At 46.0% G+C, this 12344-nt stretch overlaps 1 long non-coding RNA gene across 1 annotated transcript; it reads right to left on the minus strand.

Annotated features, from left to right (window-relative positions):
- Window positions 1-7577: 7577 nt before the first annotated feature.
- Window positions 7578-10062, minus strand: LOC142070916 (uncharacterized). Its single transcript, XR_012666836.1, has 3 exons — window positions 10022-10062; window positions 8504-8593; window positions 7578-7627 (listed from the first exon to the last, which is right to left on the minus strand). It is a non-coding gene; the product is annotated as an uncharacterized LOC142070916 (long non-coding RNA).
- Between the last annotated feature and the right edge of the window lie 2282 nt (window positions 10063-12344).

The following is a 12344-nucleotide window of genomic DNA, read 5'->3' on the forward strand; positions in this document are numbered from 1 at the left end:
CCGCTCTGGCACTCCAGCCAGGGAGCAGGGTCAGGGGCTTGCCCCACTCTGCATGGCTCCCAGAAGCAGCAACATGTCCCCCCTCTGGCTCCTACGTGCAGGGCTGTCCCTAGCTATTCTGGGGCCCTACGCAGCCACACACACACCTTACGGGGGGGAAGCCTGGCCCCAGACCTCCAATGGGGGGGGCAGGCTTGGAGGGCAAGGCAGAACTGCCCCCCAGCAGCGCTGCACTTCCTGCTGCCACTGAGTGCAGGCCCGGCCCTGCTGCAGTCCTCAGGGGAGTGGGGGTGGAGCTGGATCAGATCAGGTGTGGGAAGGAGTGGAGTGGAGACAGGGGTGGGGGCTTTGGAGAAGGGGTGGAGTGGGTGCGAGGGCGTTGGGGAAGGGCGGAGTGAGGGCAGAGGAGGAGTGGGGGCATTGGGGAAGGGCACAGTGGGGGCGAAGCAGGGGCAGGGGCTGGAGCAGCATACAGCTGCGCAGGGCACCAGGAAATTTGGTGCCCTCAATTTCCTGGTGCCCTACGCAGCTGTGTAATTTGCGTATGGGTAGGGATGGCCCTGCCTAGGGACGGCCCTGCCTACGTGTAGGGGCAGCAAGGGGGTTTCGCATGCTGCCCCCGCCCCAAGCGCCTGCGGATGGGGCAGCGTGCAGAGCTGCCTGGCTGCACCTCCACGTAGGAGCGGGAGTGGGGACATACCGCTGCTTCTGGGAGCTGCTTGAGGTAAGCGCTGCTCAGAGCCTGCACCCCTGACAACCCCCCCCGTGCCCCAACCCCCTGCCCCAGCCCTGATCCCCTCACACCTTCTGAACCCCTTGGTCCTAGTCCAGAGCACCCTACTGCACCCCCAACCCCAGCCCCACCCCAGGGCCCACACCCCCACTGGAGCCCTCACCCTCCCTGTACCCCAACCCCCTGCCCCGCCTGGAGCCCCCTCCCGCATCAAACTCCTCATTTCTGGCCCCACCCCAGAGCCTGCACCCCCAGCCAGAGCCCGCACCCCAACCCCCAATTTCGTGAGCATTCATGGCCCACCATACAATTTCCATACCCACCTGTGGCCCTCGAGCCAAAAAGTTTGCCCACCGCTGTCCTAGAGTTACCACCTGGCTAATATTTGACTGGCCTGTCTGGTTTTTTTTTACTGATTTGCCAGTTGCCTGAGTAATAATCTGCCAGGGTATTTTTATGTGGGTCTAAAGATTTGCATTACTATCACAATACACTGGGATATCTAATATTAAAAGTTTCTGTGTCCAGCTAAAGGTGCTGCAGTTTAAGCGATAACAGATCAAAACTGTTGAAAATACAGCAGCTGTTTGCCCACCACACGCAAGCGCACCACATGTGTGTGTGCGACAGGATTTTGAGTCACAGGAGAGTAGGGTGACCAGATGTCCCGATTTTATAGGTACAGTCCCAATTTTGGGGTCTTTTTCTTATATAGGCTCCTATTATCCTCCACCCGGTCCCAATTTTTCACACTTCCTGTCTGGTCACCCTACAGGAGAGTGAGGAGACTTGTTATGTTAATGATAGCAATCTTATCTATATGTGTTATCTCTCTAGATACTATAAGTGGTTGTTAAAGCTGTGGGAGGGGAGTCCAGAGTTGCCTTGTGGTTGGGGTTGCAGCAGGCTTGCCTTGGCGGGGCGGCTTTTTTTTTTTTTTTTTTTTGCATTTCAAAGGTGGTAACCCTAAACGTTACATCCAGTAGGTCAGCAGCTTTCAACTAGGGGTCAGTATCCCTCTGGGGTGCCATGAGTAGGTTTCAGGCAATCCGCCAAAATAAACCAGAGAACAGTGCTGGAGTTAGACACACTAGGGCCCAAGGCAGAAAGCCAAAGCCTGACCCCACCGCCTGGGTCTGGAACTGAAGCCAAAGCCTGAGCCCTACCTCGCAGGGCTGAAGCTAAAGCCCAAGTAACTCAGCTTTGCAGGGTCCCTTGTGGCATAGGGCCCCAGGCAATTGCCCTGCTTGCTACCCCCTAATGCCCTCCCTGGATTTTAACCTACTGGATATGCAGAAAAAGTTGTTGGGGCACAGGTGGGCCATGAAGTTTTTATAGCATGTTGGGTGAGGAGGGGGGCTCAGAACAAAAAAGGTTGAGAGAAGGCCCCTGCAGTAAGCCACACTTGTCTCCCCTATTTCAACATTGTTTCTATTAAATAGCTGATATCAGTACTGTGAACTGCCTGAATTTTTGGAGAATGAGGAAGACCTAAGCAACATACATAGATATAGATGCTAAAAATGAAGTGTGAGCACAGTTACTGCAAGAGGTACTGATCCTCCCCCACTTCCGCAGCAGGAGAGCTGTCCATGAAAGAACTGCTGGAAGCTTTAAAACATAAAATGCAAGCCTCTCTGGAAAGCAAGTTTTAAATTTTTGATAATAAAGTGAAACCTTTTGTTTCATATACCATCTGCTGGATAACAACATGTTTCTAAAACTAAACTGGTTCTTTATTAAGAGAACTAGTTATAGAGATGCTACAACTGCAGTTAGCATTCAAGCCAGGTGCACACAGACAAGCTCGCTGGTGCATCCTCCAAACTCTTCCCTCCTGCAGTCTGTGCTACTCCCTCCAACTTCCATGCTGGTTGCTATAGCTTTCCTTTCAACGATTATTGTGTTTTTTATGCAAACATTTGGTGACATGCCCACTGTAGGGACATGACTTTACTTCCAGCCCCTTGCTGTCTGCTAGGTCTCATAGTCTTTCAAATATGCTGGTCTTTGAAGCAGTCTCTTACTTCTTGTTTGTGTTACAGCTACTGGTGGGGAACTTGCTTCCACGCTATGGCTGTCTTCCTTCTGTTGGATGGCGTCCTGTTGGTTCTCTTTATTGCTCTTGAGCCACATTTTTTCTGATTACATCAGGCCAAAGGATGGCTGAGGCTTTTTCTAAGTCCTCCTGGCCCTGGTCTTGTCTGAGTATACTCGCTGTCTGCCAGAAGTACACCATTGTCCTCAGTTTCCTCTCTACCTGAGGCTGGAGACTGTAGCTTAGCTACCTCATATGACCTGTGTCCAACTTTAGTTTGGACTATTGCCTTTTGCCATTTCTTTGTGTGGCTATTTGATGGTTGAACCCAGACCTGCTCATCTGTGCACAGAAGCCTCAGGTCCTTGGCTTCTTTATTGTAACGGGCTGCCTGCCTAGCTTGGCATTCTCTTAATTGTTTCTGTATCCTGTCCATTGCTCCTCGACTGGATTGCAGCAGATGACCCCCATGGGAAGCAGAGTCCTTGTTCTGCAGCCTGTCACTCCCTATGCTGGGCTACTGTCTAATCCCTGAGAGAGAATATTGTGATGGTCCAGCATTGCCAGATAGGGATTCCTTCCTCTGTCCGTTTTCTGTTGTCATCAGTCTCTTGCCTGTCTTTACTGCTGACTCTGCCTTCTGATTGCTTTGGGGGTACCCAGGGGAAGATATCTTGTGTTCAAGTTTCCATTTAGTACTAAACCATTTTAATTCTGCTGTGATGTACTGTGGCCTATTGTCTGTACATAGCATGTCAGTTATGGCTAAGGCTACCTTTTAGTCACGGGTATTTTTAGTAAAAGTCATGGACAGGTCACGGGTAGTAAACAAAAATTCACAGCCCATACCCTGTCCATAACTTGTACTATATACCCCTAAGTAAATCTTGGGGGGGGAGGGGGCAGCCTGGGGGTGCCGCAGGTGCTCGGGGGGGAGGCCCAGGAGGTGCTGGGGGTGCTCGGGGGGCGGCCCAGAGGCGCCGTGAGTACTGGAGGGAGGCCTAGGGGGCACCGCAGGTTCGCGGGGGGGGCAGCGGCGCACAGCCCGGGACCCCTGCTGGTGCTGGGGGTGTGGGGGTTGGCAGGGCTGGTAGGCTCCCTACCTGGCTCTGTGCCTCCCCAGAAGTGGCAACATCCCCCTCCCTCAGCTTCTACGCAGAGCCATAGCCAGGCAGCTCTGCGCACTGCCTCTGCTTGCAGGCACCAGCCCTGCAGTTTCCATTGGCTGCTGTTCCCACCCAATGAGAGCTGCAGAGCCAGCACTCAGGGCGGAGGCAGTGCGCAGAGCTGCCTGGCCACGCTTCTGCCTAGGACAGAGGTTCTCAAACTTTTGTACTGGTGACCCCTTTCACATAGCAAGCCTCTGAGTATGACCCCCCTTATAAATTAAAAACATGTTTTTATATATTTAACACCATTATAAATGCTGGAGGCAAAGCGTGACATCACCTCCATATTGATGCACATAACAAAATTAATGGCGGGGGGGCGCTGACGGGTTTGGATTGTGGGAGGGGGCTCAGGGCTGGGGCAGAGGGTTGGAGTGTGGGAGGGTTAGGGTTCTGGCTGGGGGTGAAGACTTGGGGTGGGGCCGGGATGCAGGATGCTGCAGGACTACAGTGGAGAGAGAGGACTCCCCACAGTTCTCTCTCCCCGCAGCAGCACCCAAGCTCCCAAGATAAGTGCTGCCCAGAGCCTTCACCCCATCCCATGCCCCAGCCCCCTCCCACACCCAAACTCCTGCTGCTGCTGAGGGAGGGGGGCATGGTGGCCTGAGACTGCCCCAGCAGCAGCCTGTGTGACTGGCTCAGTAGCTGCCTGAGCTGCTCAGGTCGTCCCCTGGCTAGGCACAACGGCAGTTGCAGAAGTCATGGACCGTCACAGAATCTGTGACCTCCGTGACAAATGCGCAGCCTTAGTTATGCCGTAGCTTGCAAAATGTGCCTTCAGTTTTCTGATTATAGTTCTTGCCTGAATGTCTGGTAGATAGACTACTCCAGTCTGTGAGAGTGCTAATCTACTGTGACCAGGTAAAATGTGTGTGTCTTGGTAAAATATGCGTGGAAACATTGTATGTAAAGTTATAAGATTCCACTGCATGGTGTTACCAATACATGTTCCAACTCTGGGGAGTGGCCAAACCAGTTCCTCACAGACAAAGGGCAAGCTGACCCCTCAGCCAGGTGTAAACAAGGGCAATTGGCCATTACCTGCTAAGTGGCCATTCTTTGGCAGGATAAAGGGTCAGAGTGAAAAATCTACATCTTAGGAAAGAAATAGCATGGCATACCCTTCCACACAGACTGCCTGTCACCTTTACTCCCAGCTGGAAACGCTCCTCAAAGAGGGGACAGGACTATAAAAATAAGGGGCAGACACCCCAAGAAACCTCTTTCTATCTCTCTCTCTCTGTGTTCATTGATTCAGTGCACAAGAAGGGACAAACGAAGCATCCATAAAACAGAAGAAGGGGTCTTGACCTAAGAAGTTTGGTCACTAAGACTGTTGAGAAAAACTATGCTTTGAATTTGACATAGTTTGTTAAGGACTGTGTTAAGATCATGCTTGGTAAATAAAGAAATAAAATGTTGAATCAGAAATCAGTGAACCGAAATTGGTGTTGGAAACTAGGCCTCTGTGATCATCTGGTCTGACTTGCATACACACAGACTATAGAACTTCCCTGAATTCATTACTCTTTGAACAAAACATATATTTTAGAAAAACATACAAACTTAAATTAAAAACTGCCAGTGAGGGAGAGTCCACCACAACCCCTGGTAGTTGTTCTCAGGACCGGCCTTACATACGGGTGAACTGAGCAAAGGTCGGGGGGGCCGTTATAAACAGGGGTGCCCTTCCCCCGGGGTCTGCAGCCCTTCGGCTCCTGCCCCCTGCCTTGGAGCCGCCCCTGCAGCTGCTCCCAGGAGCTTCCTGTATGCTGGGGTGGGAGCGGAGGGGCACCACTGTCAGGCTGTCCCCTGCCCATGTACCCCATCGCCACAGAGCAGGGTGTGTGTGTGTGGGGGCCGGGGCACAGGGCTCACCAAGAGAGAGACGGAGCTGCTGGCGGCTGCTGCTGTGTCTGAAGGAGCTTTCCTTCAGACTAGTGAGTGCTGTTCTCTTAAAGGGGCAGCGGGCAGTCTCTCTCACACTCCCTGAGCTCACACACTGTCTCTTTCACCCTGGATTTGTGCTGGAAATGGCCCACCTTGATTATCATGCACATTGTAGGGAGAGTGGTCACTTTTGATAAGCTATTACCAGCAGGAGAGTGAGTTTGTGTGTGTGGTTTTTGGAGGGGGGTGAGGGAGTGAGAGAACCTGGATTTGTGCTGGAAATGACCCACCTTGATTATCATACACATTGTGAAGAGAGTGGTCACTTTGGATGGGCTATTACCAGCAGGAGAGTGAGTTGGGGGGGGGGGGGGCGGAGGGTGAGAAAACCTGGATTTGTGCTGGAAATGGCACAACTTGATGATCACTTTAGATAAGCTATTACCAGCAGGACAGTGAAGTGGGAGGGGGTATTGTTTCATGGTCTCTGTGTGTATATAATGTCTACTGCAGTTTCCACGGTATGCATCCGATCAAGTGAGCTGTAGCTCACGAAAGCTCATGCTCAAATAAATTGGTTAGTCTCTAAGGTGCCACAAGTACTCTTTTTCTTTTTGCAAAGACAGACTAACACGGCTGTTACTCTGAAATCTTTCACCCTCATCCCCCAACACATACTTATATTGTTGTTGTTACTTGTTGGTACTTCCTGCAATGCACAGATATTCTCTGTAATTTTATTCTTTCAAAGTGCTGTTATTTTAGTTTTTGACTTTTGTCTGCTAGATGGAAGAGCCCATTATCAAATTATGTTCCCTACGCACATACTTTTAAACTGTGATCAGATGCATTGAAATGCATATTGTTTGTTTGTGCCCAGCTTACTATCCAATCCAGGTCACTCTGAACCAGAGACCTATCCTCTTCACTATTTACCACTCCCCCAATGTTTGTGTCATCTGATAACATTAAAAGAAATAATTTTATGTTTTCTTCCAGGTCATTTATAAAAATGTTAAATAACGTAGGGCCAAGAACTAATCCCTGCGGGACACCTCTAGAGACACTCTCAGTCAATTCTCCATTTACATTTTGAGACCTGTCGGTTAGCGAGTTTTTAATCCATTTAATGTGTACCACATTGATTTTGTATCTTTCTAGGATGTTTTTAATCAGAATGTTTCATGGTACCAAGTCCTATACATTACAGGAATCCCACTATATTACATCAGCACTATCACCTTTATCAACCTAGCTTGTAATCTCATTTAAAAAAACCCCACAAAGTTAGTTGGACAATATTTATTTTTCCATAAATCCATGTTGATTGACATTAATTATATTACCTTCCTTTTAAAAAAAATTAATTCCACTGTTTCCATTCTTGTGCTGCAATATGTGGAAATCCAACATTCCTAGTAGTCTGAGCCTGTTTGCTCTGTATCTAGGCGTTGCTTGTTTTCCTGTTAATAACACACTCTTGCTGTGGGTCTCACTAGACTGACCATTACCACCATGTTTCATATGCCACATGCTGGGTAACAACACGAGAGGACTCCATATTTCTAAACTTAAACTGGCTCTTTATTAAGAAAGCCATTTACAGAGCTGCTGTGCACACAGATTGGCTTCCTGGTGCTTTCTCCAACTCTTCCCTTCTGCAATCTATGCTCTTCCTTCCAAGTTCCACACAGGTTGCGTTGCTACTGTTTTGTCACTTAAGATCTCCCCAAAGGGTGTTACATGGTGAAAAACTGGAGACTTGTTTACAGTGTCTGGGGGCATGGGGAGGAAGAACTACCAAGAGACAAGATGGTGATAGAATCAGTATTTTAAAGGCTTTTGTAAAACCAAAGCAGAGACCATGTCAGCAAATACAACTTCAAAATTAGGTGACACCTACAAATTTTGGACTCCTATGAATTCTAGAAGCATCTCTGTTTGTGTGTGTCCTAACCAAGTAAGGGTGTTTGGTCAGGCAGGTACATATAATTTGTAAAATAAGCTGCTCAACTTTTAATAATATTTAAAACACTTCAGTAAAGCACATTAAACTTTGAACATTTTTCAAATATGTAATAATCAGTCCTTACAACACCCTATTGAGGTCGGTAGGCATTAATATCCCAATTTACAGAGCGGGAAATGAAGGTAGAGAAGGTAAGTGAGTTACCTAAAGGCTCAGAGGAATCAAAGTGAAGTGTTTGGGATCAGAAGTCAGGGGTCTGATTATTCTGACAATTGCATGCAAGTCCCTTCGTTCTAAACATAGCTCTGACACTGACTCTGCTGTAGTCCTGAAACCCAGTCTTGTGCTCATTCCCCGAAGCCATACCCTCTTGCCTTCGAATTTAAAAAAAACTTGATACTTGTGTTTCACTTAAACCATTAAATATAAGTATCTGTGATTTTCTTCTGTTGTATTTCTCCACTTCTTCCCTTCCCTTTCCTCTCCATTCTTCATGTTCTTTTCCCCTGCTACACCTTGCTTTTCCTCCTCAACTATCTTCCTATTTTGTTCACTTCATCACTATTTAAATCTACCACATTTTCCTTTCTTCCAATCCCTGTCTACCAATTGGTATCTTTTTATCATTTATTTATCCAGATATTGACAAAACTCTGAAATAAAAACCAAGCGTATTTTTGAAGATTCTCTTTACAATTACTTACACACTTAAACGGGAAGAGGGAAGAATTGCAATCATGTTGACCGTCAAAATCTCCTCTTCCTTCTTCGAGAAACTGCTTTCTGAAGCCAGACTGGAAGAGGAAGACAGTTCAATACAGAGAGAGAGAGATTTACCTTAGGAAATGAAGGTAAACATCAGAGGAAGAAAAAGTGAGGATGGAGTAAAGAAAAGGAAAAACTCCAATAACTAAATAATTGATTGAGGAAAACATAATGAGTTTGTATATTTGGGATACAGTAGGTTTGGGGATAATGTTTTCCTTAGATATCAAATATCAGAGCATATAGGACTTGAGTAGTGCTTCTATATTTTCATTCTACAGAGCAATTGGTATGAGACATTCTCGTAGAGACGCAACTGTCCTCTCAACATCCTAATTCTCCATGCTTAGCTCTCAGATTTCATTCCACCAACCACTCAAACGCCACCAATACAGCAGAACTTCCAAGTTGCTGAGCTAGAGAATTAGCATAGCAGAAAATTTAAATGTCGTTTCTCTAATAGGTTGTGTAACAGGGCACACTTCATCCCCAACTGCCCCAGAAACCTCTCAGACTCTCTCCATTGGGTAGCAACTTCATATGATTTATTTACATTCCTATTACCAATACAGTCCCATGCAGCAGTATTATATATAGTGCTTTAACCATTTCCTGCCAGGCCAGGGAGGAACAGAGGGTTCCCATCCTTGAGATGTCTGAACACATTGGGCTCAGCTAGCCCTGGTTACTCCCTCTCTCCCCCTTGTACTTCTTTCCTATGTCCTCTTTAGGGTGACCAGATAGCAAGTGTGAAGAATCGGGGTAATAGGTGCCTGTATAAGAAAAAGTCCCAAATATCAGGACTGTCCCTATAAAATCGGGACATCTGGTCTCCCTAGTCCTCCTTATACCACTCAGTGCATGGACTAACTGGCTTACCCAGCTTTCCAGCCTGATCAGCCAATTAGCTTGCACATCCCCAATCATCCTTCTCCAGGAAGCTGATTGATGCCTCAGTGGCTCACCTGCTAGCTTCCAACACTCTATCACAGGTTAATTTAAACACATACATGCTTTCTATGAGTTATATCGGGCGCTATCCCACACACACTGTTTATGGTAAATGGACTGTGTTTAACAGCAAGCAAGACCCTAATTAGAATTGTATTAAATTTCCATTATGAATGCTCAAGCCATGAAAAACCTGTATGTTTTATTTGGGGGGGGCGGGGGCAGGGAGAGGAGGCATTGCTATGAAAATAATACTCAAAGATTTGGGAATGTCATTGACAACTGGACATCCTTCCTCCCAAATTCCCAATATGCCCTGTGTTTCTTCACACACTTTACCCTTACAGTAATTGTGACAGTGCTCTGCAAACTCCCTTCAAATGTCTCCAGACATTTTCAGGGCAGCAAGTCAGCACATTTCCCCCACCTGGCATCTTCAGAAGCTGATTTACTCCTTGCAATTTTAATTTTGGGAAAGAGCCAAACAAGCAAGCCTCAACACTTACCGTCAAGGGAGTGGGCCATCTATCTTCATTCAATAGGTGTAGGACAGGTCAACCCACCGTAGCCTTCTTCCTGTACATGTGTGGTACAGAGCTGGGTGAATAAAACATTTTTTTGTTCATTGGCTCACAACTAAATGTTTCATTTAAATTTCAACCATGTAAAGGGTTTTGATTTTTTAATAGTTAACAAATTTAAAACAAAAAGTAACTTCAAAACCAAAAATTCAAGATGTTTCATTTTGACATTTTCTTAAGAAACATTGTGAGTTTTTTGGAATTTTTGAGGGGGAGGGTTTTTGACATGAATAATTTGGTGAAGCTGATACAAATTCATGAAATGTTTTGGTGTTACCAAATCTGCATTTTTCACCATAAAACTTTCACCCCACTCCCCAAAAAATTCACCCAGCACTACTGTCAATAGCATTTAGTGTCTTCCTGCTGCTAAATGGAATGTGAGGGGGAAGCCACCCTCCCTAAATATGTTTGCAAAAGAGAATGGTCTTACCTTGCCCGTTCCCAAATTGGGGGAGGAGGAAAGACGAAACACACAAGGGCTAATCAGCTGCATCCCTATGGGCAACATTTTCAAAAGTGATGAGTGATTTTTGCATGCTTCAATTTTTGAGTGCCTGGCTTGAAACATCTCAAAAGGGCCTAATTTTCAGAAGGTATTAAGAACTCAGAAAATCAGCCCCCTTGATGGCACCTCAATTTGGATACCCCACATAACTAGCCATGTTTGAAAATCTTACCCTAGGTTGTAAGGTGGGGTGCAATTCACTGGTTCTGAAAAGGAACTAAGCAACATCACTACATTTACTTAGAAGTTTCAGTCTAATGCAGTTTGAAATAGCCCATCCATTAAGTTCCAATGCTTATGAGCCTCTATCTCATCAGTTGTGCACATAAAACTCTCATTGAAGTCAACGGGAGTGGTGTGTGTATAACTGCCAGGATAATAAGGTCCGAGGGTCTTACATGGAAATGTCAACTAACTAATTATTAGCAACACTTCTGATACCATGATAATCCAGTGTCAAAAACTTGCTTCCTAGAGAAGCAAAATCTGAGGTCTGATGTAGCTAGTTCTGACAGTTTGTCTTTTTTCAGTTTCCTGTCATCGAGAGACATCATATAAATGTAAAACTTAGTGAAATCATAAAAGCACTTACTCCAAAACCTTAGAATCTTTTATGGAAGTGGCATGATGAGAATTCAATGATATTTGAAATCATTGCTGAGGTCTGTGGGGCAATTTTGCTTTTGAAAAGAAAATGAGCTTAAGGCCTCAACAGGAGGCAACATACTGTATATTGCATGTTTTCTCTGCAGTGGTAACTAGACTGTCACTTAGGCCTATTGATGTGGATCACACCATAAATCAGAGAATCCTTTTAGCTTTTTTGCTTCACTGTGACAGAATGCAAGGAACTGTAAAAGCCTTTGACATTTCCTTGTACATTAGTAGGCAGGCTGTCTAAAACGTCAAGGATAACATTTATCAGGGTTGTAGAGGTTCTCTCTTTTTTAAAAATTAAAGTTGGTGTTCCCATGGTGTGTTTTGTTGAGTATTGGAAGAATGTACATATAAAATATGACATCAGTCATGCCCAAATATAGTGAAATACATCCAGCATTGCACTGCAGAATTGCAAAATGCGTGGGTATATAAATCCTGCCTAGAGGCAGACATCAGCCCTACATAGTATAGCCCTGCTTCACAACTGACCTCAGAATGAAACAAAATGTTTTTGTCTCATCTAAGAGCAGCACATTGTATTCATGCATTATTAGGACTAACACATAATGTACAACATACTCTCTATTATAGTTTTTGAAGACGTGATATTTATTCAAAAATCCAAGAGAGCTTGAACAAATTCTTGTGTGACACCCAAATCATAACTCCAACCAGGGATGCAATGGTGGAGAGGGAAGGAAACAATTTGGAAATTTGGCAAAGAAAGAAAGAACAATCAAATACCCTCATTCACTTCTGGTGGTGGGTGCAGACACAGCGGGAAGAGGAATAGCTCAGTGGTTTGAGCATTGGCCTGCTAAACCCAGGGTTGTGAGTTCAATCCTTGAGGGTGACATTTAGGGATCTGGGGCAAAAAAAATTGGGGATTGGTCCTGCTTTGAGCAGGGGGTTGGACTAGATGATCTTCTGAGGTCCCTTCCAACTCTGATATTCTATGATTCTAAGGCTGGGGGACTCAGCCTTCCCCCTGCCAGGTCTCTGGCTGGAGCTGAAAATTTGACTCAGTGTGACACACTGTACCCCATGTTCACCACTTTTATATGGCTATGATATATTTTG

This window comes from Caretta caretta, chromosome 1 (assembly GCF_965140235.1).
Source record: "Caretta caretta isolate rCarCar2 chromosome 1, rCarCar1.hap1, whole genome shotgun sequence".
In the NCBI taxonomy this organism is placed as follows: domain Eukaryota; kingdom Metazoa; phylum Chordata; order Testudines; family Cheloniidae; genus Caretta; species Caretta caretta.